The following is a 13,895-nucleotide window of genomic DNA, read 5'->3' as shown; positions in this document are numbered from 1 at the left end:
AAACACTACATCAATCAGTGATAGAAAAATATTGGCCTCAGTCAGGGCTTGTGTGCCACTGCTGTGTGTGCTATCTCTCATTCAGTGGGCTATAGAAAGCCTATTTATTTATTTATTTTTTTTTCTTATTATTTGGTTTCTAAAGTCTCCCTGAAAAAAAAAAAAAAAAAAAAAAACAGTGGGAGAGTAATATTGCCCTTTCAGCTTGTGTGCCAGTCTTGACTCCTGGGTGTGCCACCTCTCTCTCATTCAGTGGGCCATAGAAAGGCTATTTATTTTTTTGGTTTTTTTAATATTATTTGGTTTCTAAAGTTTCCCTGAAAAAAAAAAAAACATAAAAAAACAGTGGGAGAGTAATATTGCCCTTTCAGCTTGTGTGCCAGTCTTGACTCCTGGGTGTGCCACCTCTCTCTCATTCAGTGGGCCATAGAAAGGCTATTTATTTTTTTGGTTTTTTTAATATTTTTTGGTTTCTAAAGTCTCCCTGAAAAAAAAACAACATAAAAAAACAGTGGGAGAGTAATATTGCCCTTTCAGCTTGTGTGCCAGTCTTGACTCCTGGGTGTGCCACCTCTCTCCCTCTCATTCAGTGGGCCATAGAAAGCCTATTTATTTTTTTTTTTAAATATTATTGGGTTTCTAAAGTCTCCCTTAAAAAACAAAAAATACATAAAAAAACAGTGGGAGAGTAATATTGCCCTTTCAGCTTGTGTGCCAGTCTTGACTCCTGGGTGTGCCACCTCTCTCATTCAGTGGGCCATAGAAAGCATTTTTTTTTTTCCTTGATTTGTGTTCTAAAATCTACCTCAACACAAAAACACTACATCAATCAGTGGGAGAAAAATATTGGCCTCAGTCAGGGCTTGTGTGCCACTGCTGTGTGTGCTATCTCTCATTCAGTGGGCTATAGAAAGCCTATTTATTTATTTATTTTTTTTCTTATTATTTGGTTTCTAAAGTCTCCCTGAAAAAAAAAAAAAAAAAAACAGTGGGAGAGTAAAATTGCCCTTTCAGCTTGTGTGCCAGTCTTGACTCCTGGGTGTGCCACCTCTCTCTCTCATTCAGTGGGCCATAGAAAGCCTATTTATTTTTTTGGTTTTTTTAATATTATTTGGTTTCTAAAGTCTCCCTGAAAAAAAAAAAAACATAAAAAAACAGTGGGAGAGTAATATTGCCCTTTCAGCTTGTGTGCCAGTCTTGACTCCTGGGTGTGCCACCTCTCTCTCTCATTCAGTGGGCCATAGAAAGCCTATTTATTTTTTTGGTTTTTTTAATATTATTTGGTTTCTAAAGTCTCCCTGAAAAAAAATAAAAAATAAAAAAACAGTGGGAGAGTAATATTGCCCTTTCAGCTTGTGTGCCAGTCTTGACTCCTGGGTGTGCCACCTCTCTCTCTCATTCAGTGGGCCATAGAAAGCCTATTTATTTTTTTGGTTTTTTTAATATTATTTGGTTTCTAAAGTCTCCCTGAAAAAAAAAAAAACATAAAAAAACAGTGGGAGAGTAATATTGCCCTTTCAGCTTGTGTGCCAGTCTTGACTCCTGGGTGTGCCACCTCTCTCATTCAGTGGGCCATAGAAAGCCTATTTATTTTTTTTTTTAAATATTATTGGGTTTCTAAAGTCTCCCTTAAAAAACAAAAAATACATAAAAAAACAGTGGGAGAGTAATATTGCCCTTTCAGCTTGTGTGCCAGTCTTGACTCCTGTGTCATGATCTCAATGGCAAGAGAACATAGCATAAGCATATATAGGAACTAGCTCTTGGAAGATGGGAACTGAGCTGACCATGAACTAAACCTAACGCACAACTAGCAGTGGCCGGGTAGCATGCCTACGTTGATTCTAGATGCCCAGCCCAGCCGGAGGACTAAATAAGCTAGCAGAGGAAAATATTAGTCCTAGCTCACCTCTAGAGAAATACCCCGAAAGGAGACAGAGGCCCCCCACATGTATTGGCGGTGAGTTGAGATGAAATAACAAACGTAGTATGAAAATAGGTTTAGCAAATTTGAGGTCCACTTACTACATAGCAGAAGACAGAAAGGACACTTTCATGGTCAGCTGAAAACCCTATCAAAAACACCATCCAGAAATTACTTTAAAACTCTGGCATTAACTCATAACACCAGAGTGGCAATTCCCGTTCACAAGAGCTTTCCAGACACAGTAACGAAACTACAGCTGTGAACTGGAACAAAATGCAAAAACAAACATGGACAAGAGTCCAACTTATCTAGTAGTTGTCTAGGAGCAGGAACAAGCACAGAGAGGCTTCTGATAACATTGTTGACCGGCAAGCAACTAACAGAGCAGCAAGGTTATATAGCGACTCCCACATCTTGATGGGAACAGGTGAACAGAGAAGATGAAGACACCAGTTCAATTCCACCAGTAGCCACCGGGGGAGCCCAGAATCCAAATTCACAACAGTACCCCCCCCTCAAGGAGGGGGCACCGAACCCTCACCAGAACCACCAGGGCGATCAGGATGGGCCCTATGAAAGGCACGAACCAGATCGGAGGCATGAACATCAGATGCATTCACCCAAGAATTATCCTCCTGGCCGTATCCCTTCCACTTGACCAGATACTGGAGTCTCCGTCTGGAAACACGAGAGTCCAAGATTTTCTCCACAACGTACTCCAACTCACCCTCAACCAACACCGGAGCAGGAGGCTCAACGGAAGGCACAACCGGTACCTCATACCTGCGCAATAATGACCGATGAAAAACGTTATGAATAGAAAAGGATGCAGGGAGGTCCAAACGGAAGGAAACAGGGTTAAGAATCTCCAATATCTTATACGGGCCGATAAACCGAGGCTTAAACTTAGGAGAAGAGACCCTCATAGGGACAAAACGAGAAGACAACCACACCAAATCCCCAACAGAAAGCCGAGGACCAACACGACGGTGGCGGTTGGCAAAAAGCTGAGTCTTCTCCTGGGACAACCTCAAATTGTCCACCACCTGCCCCCAGATCTGATGCAATCTCTCCACCACAGCATCCACTCCAGGACAATCCGAAGATTCCACCTGACCAGAGGAAAATCGAGGATGAAACCCCGAATTACAGAAAAACGGGGACACCAAAGTGGCAGAGCTGGCCCGATTATTGAGAGCGAACTCCGCCAATGGCAAAAAAGCAACCCAATCATCCTGGTCAGCAGACACAAAACACCTCAGATATGTCTCCAGGGTCTGATTAATCCGCTCGGTCTGGCCATTCGTCTGAGGATGGAAAGCGGACGAAAAAGATAAATCTATGCCCATCCTAGTACAGAATGCCCGCCAAAATCTAGACACGAATTGGGTCCCTCTGTCAGAAACGATATTCTCAGGAATACCATGCAAACGAACAACATTTTGAAAAAACAGAGGAACCAACTCGGAAGAAGAAGGTAACTTGGGCAGAGGAACCAAATGGACCATCTTAGAAAAACGGTCACACACCACCCAGATGACAGACATCTTCTGAGAAACAGGCAGATCTGAAATAAAATCCATCGAGATGTGCGTCCAAGGCCTCTTAGGAATAGGCAAGGGCAACAATAATCCACTAGCCCGAGAACAACAAGGCTTGGCCCGAGCACAAACGTCACAAGACTGCACAAAGCCTCGCACATCTCGTGACAGGGAAGGCCACCAGAAGGACCTTGCCACCAAATCCCTGGTACCAAAAATGCCAGGATGACCTGCCAACGCAGAAGAATGAACCTCAGAGATGACTCTATTGGTCCAATCATCAGGAACAAACAGTTTATCAGGTGGGCAACGATCAGGTCTCTCCGCCTGAAACTCCTGCAAGGCCCGCCGCAGGTCTGGAGAAACGGCTGACAATACCACTCCATCCTTAAGGATACCTGTGGGCTCAGAGTTACCAGGCGAGTCAGGCTCAAAACTCCTAGAAAGGGCATCCGCCTTAACATTCTTAGAACCCGGTAGGTATGACACCACAAAATTAAACCGAGAGAAAAATAATGACCAGCGCGCCTGTCTAGGATTCAGGCGCCTGGCGGTCTCAAGATAAATCAAATTTTTGTGGTCAGTCAATACCACCACCTGATGTCTGGCCCCCTCAAGCCAATGGCGCCACTCCTCAAAAGCCCACTTCATGGCCAAAAGCTCCCGATTCCCAACATCATAATTCCGCTCAGCGGGCGAAAATTTACGGGAAAAGAAGGCACAAGGCCTCATCACGGAGCAGTCAGAACTTTTCTGCGACAACACTGCCCCAGCTCCGATCTCAGAAGCGTCGACCTCAACCTGAAAAGGTAGAGCAACATCAGGCTGACGCAACACAGGGGCAGAGGAAAAACGGCGCTTAAGCTCCCGAAAGGCCTCCACAGCATCAGGGGACCAATCAGCAACATCAGCACCCTTCTTAGTCAAATCGGTCAATGGCTTAGCAATATCCGAAAAACCAGCAATAAATCGACGATAAAAGTTAGCAAAGCCCAAAAATTTCTGAAGACTCTTAAGAGAAGAGGGCTGCGTCCAATCACAAATAGCTTGAACCTTGACAGGATCCATTTCAATGGAAGAGGGGGAAAAAATATATCCCAAAAAGGAAATCCTCTGTACCCCAAAAACACACTTCGAACCCTTCACACACAAAGAATTAGACCGCAAAACCTGAAAAACCCTCCTGACTTGCTGGACATGAGAGTCCCAGTCATCCGAAAAAATCAGAATATCATCCAGATACACAATCATAAATTTATCCAAATAATCGCGAAAAATATCATGCATAAAGGACTGGAAAACTGACGGAGCATTAGAAAGACCAAAAGGCATCACTAAATACTCAAAGTGGCCCTCGGGCGTATTAAATGCGGTTTTCCACTCATCCCCCTGCCTGATTCGCACCAAATTATACGCCCCACGAAGGTCAATCTTAGAGAACCACTTGGCCCCCTTTATGCGAGCAAACAAATCAGTCAGCAACGGCAATGGGTATTGATATTTAACAGTGATTTTATTCAAAAGCCGATAATCAATACATGGTCTCAAAGAGCCGTCTTTTTTTGACACAAAGAAAAAACCGGCTCCTAAGGGAGATGACGATGGACGAATATGTCCCTTTTCCAAGGACTCCTTTATATATTCTCGCATAGCAGCATGTTCAGGCACAGACAGATTAAATAAACGACCCTTTGGGTATTTACTACCCGGGATTAAATCTATGGCACAATCGCACTCTCGGTGCGGAGGTAACGAACCAAGCTTGGATTCTTCAAAGACGTCACGATAGTCAGACAGGAACTCAGGAATTTCAGAGGGAATGGATGATGAAATGGAAACCACAGGTACATCCCCATGAGCCCCCTTACATCCCCAGCTCAACACAGACATAGCTCTCCAGTCGAGGACTGGGTTGTGAGATTGCAGCCAAGGCAATCCTAGCACCAAATCATCATGTAGATTATACAGCACCAGAAAGCGAATAATCTCCTGGTGATCCGGATTAATACGCATAGTTACTTGTGTCCAGCATTGTGGTTTATTATTAGCCAATGGGGTGGAGTCAATCCCCTTCAGAGGAATAGGAGTCTCCAAAGGCTCTAAATCATACCCACAGCGTTTGGCAAAGGACCAATCCATAAGACTCAAAGCGGCGCCAGAGTCGACATAGGCGTCCGTGGTAATAGATGACAAAGAGCAAATCAGGGTCACAGATAGAATAAATTTAGACGGTAAGGTGCAAATGGAAACAGATTTACCAAGCTTTTTAGTGCGCTTAGAGCATGCTGATATAACATGAGTAGAATCACCACAATAGAAACACAACCCATTTTTCCGTCTAAAATTCTGCCGCTCGCTTCGGGACAGAATTCTATCACACTGCATACTCTCTGGCGACTTCTCAGTGGACACCGCCAGATGGTGCACTGGTTTGCGCTCCCGCAAACGCCTATCGATCTGAATAGCCATTGTCATGGACTCATTCAGACCCGTAGGCACAGGGAACCCCACCATAACATCCTTAATGGCATCAGAGAGACCCTCTCTGAAAATCGCCGCCAGGGCGCACTCATTCCACTGAGTAAGCACAGACCATTTACGGAATCTTTGGCAGTAAATTTCCGCTTCATCTTGCCCCTGAGATAGGGAAATCAAAGTTTTTTCTGCCTGAAGCTCCAAATGAGGTTCGTCATAAAGCAACCCCAAGGCCAGAAAAAACGCATCCACATTGAGCAACGCAGGATCCCCTGGTGTCAATGAAAAAGCCCAGTCTTGAGGGTCGCCCCGGAGCAAGGAAATCACAATCCTGACCTGCTGTGCAGGGTCTCCGGCAGAGCGAGATTTCAGAGACAAAAATAATTTGCAATTATTTCGAAAATTCTGAAACCCGGATCTATTCCCCGAGAAAAATTCCGGCAAAGGAATTCTCGGCTCAGATACAGGTGCATGACAAACAAAATCTTGCAAATTTTGTACCTTCGTGGCGAGATTATTCAAACCTGCAGTTACACTCTGAAGATCCATTACAAACAGGTGGACACAGAGCCATTCAAGGGTTAAGAGGAGGTAAGAAGCAGCTAGACAGCAATTAAGGGCTAGGCAGCAAAACTCTGAGGGGAAAAAAAAAAAATTTCCCTTCAACACTTCTTTTTCTCCTGCTTCAGCCCAAACAATTAACACTTTGCGGGCCGGTCAAACTGTCATGATCTCAATGGCAAGAGAACATAGCATAAGCATATATAGGAACTAGCTCTTGGAAGATGGGAACTGAGCTGACCATGAACTAAACCTAACGCACAACTAGCAGTGGCCGGGTAGCATGCCTACGTTGATTCTAGATGCCCAGCCCAGCCGGAGGACTAAATAAGCTAGCAGAGGAAAATATTAGTCCTAGCTCACCTCTAGAGAAATACCCCGAAAGGAGACAGAGGCCCCCCACATGTATTGGCGGTGAGTTGAGATGAAATAACAAACGTAGTATGAAAATAGGTTTAGCAAATTTGAGGTCCACTTACTACATAGCAGAAGACAGAAAGGACACTTTCATGGTCAGCTGAAAACCCTATCAAAAACACCATCCAGAAATTACTTTAAAACTCTGGCATTAACTCATAACACCAGAGTGGCAATTCCCGTTCACAAGAGCTTTCCAGACACAGTAACGAAACTACAGCTGTGAACTGGAACAAAATGCAAAAACAAACATGGACAAGAGTCCAACTTATCTAGTAGTTGTCTAGGAGCAGGAACAAGCACAGAGAGGCTTCTGATAACATTGTTGACCGGCAAGCAACTAACAGAGCAGCAAGGTTATATAGCGACTCCCACATCTTGATGGGAACAGGTGAACAGAGAAGATGAAGACACCAGTTCAATTCCACCAGTAGCCACCGGGGGAGCCCAGAATCCAAATTCACAACACTCCTGGGTGTGCCACCTCTCTCTCTCATTCAGTGGGCCATAGAAAGGCTATTTATTTTTTTGTTTTTTTTAATATTATTTGGTTTCTAAAGTCTCCCTTAAAAAACAAAAAATACATAAAAAAACAGTGGGAGAGTAATATTGCCCTTTCAGCTTGTGTGCCAGTCTTGACTCCTGGGTGTGCCACCTCTCTCTCTCATTCAGTGGGCCATAGAAAGCCTATTTATTTTTTTGGTTTTTTTAATATTATTTGGTTTCTAAAGTCTCCCTGAAAAAACAAAAAATACATAAAAAAACAGTGGGAGAGTAATATTGCCCTTTCAGCTTGTGTGCCAGTCTTGACTCCTGGGTGTGCCACCTCTCTCTCTCTAATTGTGGGCCATAGAAAGCCTATTTATTTTTTTGGTTTTTTTAATATTATTTGGTTTCTAAAGTCTCCCTGAAAAAAAAAAAACATAAAAAAACAGTGGGAGAGTAATATTGCCCTTTCAGCTTGTGTGCCAGTCTTGACTCCTGGGTGTGCCACCTCTCTCTCTCATTCAGTGGGCCATAGAAAGCCTATTTATTTTTTTGGTTTTTTTAATATTATTTGGTTTCTAAAGTCTCCCTGAAAAAAAAAATAAATAAAAAAACAGTGGGAGAGTAATATTGCCCTTTCAGCTTGTGTGCCAGTCTTGACTCCTGGGTGTGCCACCTCTCTCTCTCATTCAGTGGGCCATAGAAAGCCTATTTATTTTTTTGGTTTTTTTAATATTATTTGGTTTCTAAAGTCTCCCTGAAAAAAAAAAAAACATAAAAAAAAGTGGGAGAGTAATATTGCCCTTTCAGCTTGTGTGCCAGTCTTGACTCCTGGGTGTGCCACCTCTCTCATTCAGTGGGCCATAGAAAGCCTATTTATTTTTTTTTTTAAATATTATTGGGTTTCTAAAGTCTCCCTTAAAAAACAAAAAATACATAAAAAAACAGTGGGAGAGTAATATTGCCCTTTCAGCTTGTGTGCCAGTCTTGACTCCTGGGTGTGCCACCTCTCTCTCTCATTCAGTGGGCCATAGAAAGGCTATTTATTTTTTTGTTTTTTTTAATATTATTTGGTTTCTAAAGTCTCCCTTAAAAAACAAAAAATACATAAAAAAACAGTGGGAGAGTAATATTGCCCTTTCAGCTTGTGTGCCAGTCTTGACTCCTGGGTGTGCCACCTCTCTCTCTCATTCAGTGGGCCATAGAAAGCCTATTTATTTTTTTGGTTTTTTTAATACTATTTGGTTTCTAAAGTCTCCCTGAAAAAAAAAACAACATAAAAAAACAGTGGGAGAGTAATATTGCCCTTTCAGCTTGTGTGCCAGTCTTGACTCCTGGGTGTGCCACCTCTCTCATTCAGTGGGCCATAGAAAGCCTATTTATTTTTTTTTTTAAATATTATTGGGTTTCTAAAGTCTCCCTTAAAAAACAAAAAATACATAAAAAAACAGTGGGAGAGTAATATTGCCCTTTCAGCTTGTGTGCCAGTCTCGACTCCTGGGTGTGCCACCTCTCTCTCTCATTCAGTGGGCCATAGAAAGGCTATTTATTTTTTTGGTTTTTTTAATATTATTGGGTTTCTAAAGTCTCCCTTAAAAAACAAAAAATACATAAAAAAACAGTGGGAGAGTAATATTGCCCTTTCAGCTTGTGCGCCAGTCTTGACTCCTGGGTGTGCCACCTCTCTCATTCAGTGGGCCATAGAAAGCATTTTTTTTTTTTCCTTGATTTGTGTTCTAAAATCTACCTCAACACAAAAACACTACATCAATCAGTGGGAGAAAAATATTGGCCTCAGTCAGGGCTTGTGTGCCACTGCTGTGTGTGCTATCTCTCATTCAGTGGGCTATAGAAAGCCTATTTATTTATTTATTTTTTTTCTTATTATTTGGTTTCTAAAGTCTCCCTGAAAAAAAAAAAAAAACATAAAAAAACAGTGGGAGAGTAATATTGCCCTTTCAGCTTGTGTGCCAGTCTTGACTCCTGGGTGTGCCACCTCTCTCTCATTCAGTGGGCCATAGAAAGGCTATTTATTTTTTTGGTTTTTTTTAATAATATTTGGTTTCTAAAGTCTCCCTGAAAATAAAAGAAAAAAAACTTAAAAAAACAGTGGGAGAGTAATATTGCCCTTTCAGCTTGTGCGCCAGTCTTGACTCCTGGGTGTGCCACCTCTCTCTCATTCAGTGGGCCATAGAAAGGCTATTTATTTTTTTGGGTTTTTTAATATTATTTGGTTTCTAAAGTCTCCCTTAAAAAACAAAAAATACATAAAAAAACAGTGGGAGAGTAATATTGCCCTTTCAGCTTGTGTGCCAGTCTTGACTCCTGGGTGTGCCACCTCTCTCTCTCATTCAGTGGGCCATAGAAAGCCTATTTATTTTTTTGTTTTTTTTAATATTATTTGGTTTCTAAAGTCTCCCTGAAAATAAAAGAAAAAAAACTTAAAAAAACAGTGGGAGAGTAATATTGCCCTTTCAGCTTGTGCGCCAGTCTTGACTCCTGGGTGTGCCACCTCTCTCTCTCTAATTGTGGGCCATAGAAAGCCTTTTTTTTTTTGTTTTTTTTTTAATATTATTTGGTTTCTAAAGTCTCCCTGAGAAAAAAAAAAAAAAAAATTAGGTGGGAGATTAATATTGACATTAGTGCTTGAGTGACAGTCCTGCGTGTGTGTCATCTCTGTGATTTTGTGCCACAGAAAACAGAGTGTGTAACATTGTGCCTGATTTTCCTTGTGGTCTCACCAACCTGTTAAGGGATATTGAAATCATACTGAAGTTATAGCTCACCGTGTAAGTTGTTTGACAGCAACAAATAAAGTTACTTTGGTTAAGATTTTAAAACAATGAGGAAGTCTGGTGCAAGAGGTCGTCGTGGGCGTTCATTGTCAGCTGGTAATGATGGTAGTGGTAGTGGAGGATCAGGTGGTCGTGGGGATAAAAATATTCCACCTAAGTCTGGAGCTGTGGAGCCAGTTTCGTCGTCAGGCTACACAAGGCCTCGAACGCTCTCTTTTCTGGGAGTAGGAAAACTGCTTTTAAAGGCGGAGCAGCAACAGCAAGTTTTGGCTTACATTGCAGACTCAGCCTCTAGCTCTTTTGCCTCCTCTTCCGAAACTGGTAAATGTAAAAGCAGCGCGTCGCTTGTGGATGTTCACGGTCAGGGACAAGTCGCTTCCTTGTCCTCCTCAGCAAAAACTACAACAAGAGAGAAGGATGCAGCAGGCGACACAACGGGTCACTCCATGGAGCTCTTTACACATACCGTCCCTGGCTTAGAAAGTGAAACATTTAACAGGCCATGCCCATTACAAGTAGATTCTGACATGGAGTGCACTGATGCACAGCCACAGCCAGAGTACTATGCTGCTCCTTTGACTCAGACCACCACATTGCCCTCTCAGGGTACAGATCCACAATCAGACCCTGATGAGACTATGTTGCCCCGCCACGAACGCTATACCACCGACCGACACAGTGACACAGACGAAGTTGCACACGAGCTCGAAGAGGATGTAATAGATGACCCAGTTATTGACCCCGATTGGCAGCCATTGGGGGAACAGGGTGCAGGCGGCAGTAGTTCAGAAGCGGAGGTGGAGGAGGGGCCGCAGCAGGCATCAACATCGCAACAGGTTCCATCTGCCGGGCCCATATCTGGCCCAAAACGCGTGTCAAAGCCAAAACCTGTTGGAGGACAGCGTGGCCATCCGGTTAAAGCTCAGTCTGCAATCCCTGAAAAGGGATCCGAGTCTAGGAAGAGTGCAGTCTGGCATTTTTTTAAACAACATCCAACTGATCAGCGCAAAGTCATCTGTCAAAAATGTTCAACTAGCTTAAGCAGAGGTCAGAATCTGAAAAGTCTAAATACTAGTTGCATGCATAGACACTTAACCACCATGCATTTTCAAGCCTGGACTAACTACCAAACGTCCCTTAAGGTTGTAGCACCCTCGGCCAATGAAGCTAGTCAGCAACGCAACATCCCTTCCGTCACTGTAAGGCCACCATTTTCCGCACCACCGGCAGTATCTGTGCAGGTTTCTTTGCCAGCCAAAAGCAGTCAGGGTCAGGGAACCACCAGTTTTGTAGGAGGAAATATTGCATCTAGGGCACCGGCGGAAACAATACCGTCTCCAACCGTCTCTCAGTCTGCCATGTACACCGGCACACCCGAAAGTTCCACGATCTCCAGCTCTCCAGTCCAGCTCACCCTACATGAGACTCTGGTTAGAAAAAGGAAGTACTTATCCTCGCATCCGCGTACACAGGGTTTTAACGCCCACATAGCTAGACTAATCTCGTTAGAGATGATGCCCTACCGGTTAGTTGAAAGCGAAGCTTTCAAAGCCCTGATGGAGTACGCTGAACCACGATACGAGCTACCCAGTCGACACTTTTTTTCCAGAAAAGCCATCCCAGCCCTGCACCAGCATGTTAAACAGCGCATCGTCCATGCACTCAGGCAATCTGTGAGTACAAAGGTGCACCTGACTACAGATGCATGGACCAGTAGGCATGGCCAGGGACGTTATGTGTCCATCACGGCACACTGGGTGAATGTGGTGGATGCAGGGTCCACAGGCGACATCAATTTAGGGACAGTTGTGCCTAGCCCACGGTCTAGGAAACAGTTGGCTGTAGGCGTTCGCACCCCCTCCTCCTCCTCCTCCTCGTCCTCCTGCAGAAGCTACAGCTCTTCTACAGAACGCAGTCTGCCAACCACTCCATCGGCAGATGACACTGTTGCACACCAGTTGTCCCATTATGGGCCAGCTACTGCCAAGCGTCAGCAGGCTGTATTGGCTATGAAGTGTTTGGGCGACAACAGACACACCGCGGAAGTTCTATCCGAGTTCTTGCAACAAGAAACGCAGTCGTGGCTGGGCACAGTAGATCTTGAGGCAGGCAAGGTAGTGAGTGATAACGGAAGGAATTTCATGGCTGCCATCTCCCTTTCCCAACTGAAACACATTCCTTGCCTGGCTCACACCTTAAACCTGGTGGTGCAGTGCTTATTGAAAACTTATCCTGGGTTCTCCGACCTGCTCCTCAAAGTGCGTGCACTTTGCTCACATATCCGACGTTCGCCTGTACACGCCAGCCGTATGCAGACCTATCAGCGGTCTTTGAACCTTCCCCAGCATCGCCTAATCATAGACGTTGCAACAAGGTGGAACTCAACACTGCACATGCTTCAGAGACTGTGCGAACAGAGGCGTGCTGTTATTTATTTGTGGGAGGATACACGGGCAGGCAGTAGGATGGCAGACATGGAGTTGTCAGGTGTGCAGTGGTCTAAGATACAAGACATGTGTCAAGTCCTTCAGTGTTTTGAGGAATGCACACGGCTGGTCAGTGCAGACAACGCCGTAATAAGCATGAGCATCCCCCTAATGCGTCTGCTGATGCAAAGTTTGACGCACATAAAGGAGCAGGCGTCTGCACCAGAGGAAGAGGAAAGCCTTGATGACAGTCAGCCATTGTCTGGTCAGGGCAGTGTACAGGACGAGGTAGCGGGCGAAGAGGAGGTGGAGGACGAGGAGGATGATGGGGATGAGTATATTTTTAATGCCGAACCTTTCCCGGGGGCACAGGAAATTGGTTGCGTGTCACGGCCGGGTTCTGGTTTTTTGAGGGACACAAGTGACGTAGATTTGCCTGCAACTGCCCCTCAACCAATCACAACCGGAGATTTGACAACTGGAACTTTGGCCCACATGGCGGATTATGCCTTACGTATCCTAAAAAGGGACACACGCATTACGAAAATGATGAACGATGACGATTACTGGTTGGCCTGCCTCCTTGATCCACGCTATAAAGGCAAATTGCAAAATATTATGCCACATGAGAACTTGGAACTAATATTAGCAACCAAACAATCAACTCTTGTTGACCGTTTGCTTCAGGCATTCCCAGCACACAGCGCACGTGATCGTTCTCACACGAGCTCCAGGGGGCAGCAGACTAGGAGTGTTAGGGGTGCACACATCAGAAGTGGCGTTGGACAGAGGGGTTTTCTGACCAGGTTGTGGAGTGATTTTGCTATGACCGCAGACAGGACAGGTACTGCTGCATCAATTGAAAGTGACAGGAGACAACATTTGTCCAGTATGGTTACTAACTATTTTTCATCCCTTATCGATGTTCTCCCTCAACCGTCATTCCCATTTGATTACTGGGCCTCCAAATTAGACACCTGGCCAGAATTGGCAGAATATGCATTGCAGGAGCTTGCTTGCCCGGCAGCAAGTGTCCTATCAGAAAGAGTATTCAGTGCTGCAGGTTCAATATTAACCGAAAAAAGGACTCGTCTGGCTACCCAAAATGTTGACGATCTAACATTCATTAAAATGAACCACAACTGGATTTCGAAATCTTTTGCCCCACCTTGCCCGGCCGACACCTAGCTTTCCTATGAAAAGCTCTTGCCTGTGAATTACTTTTCTAATGTCTAATTTGCTGCAGCTGATTGTACAGCATACGACA

This window comes from Ranitomeya variabilis, chromosome 2 (genome assembly GCF_051348905.1).
Source record: "Ranitomeya variabilis isolate aRanVar5 chromosome 2, aRanVar5.hap1, whole genome shotgun sequence".
In the NCBI taxonomy this organism is placed as follows: Eukaryota; Metazoa; Chordata; class Amphibia; order Anura; family Dendrobatidae; genus Ranitomeya; species Ranitomeya variabilis.
This window is presented reverse-complemented; position numbering follows the sequence as displayed.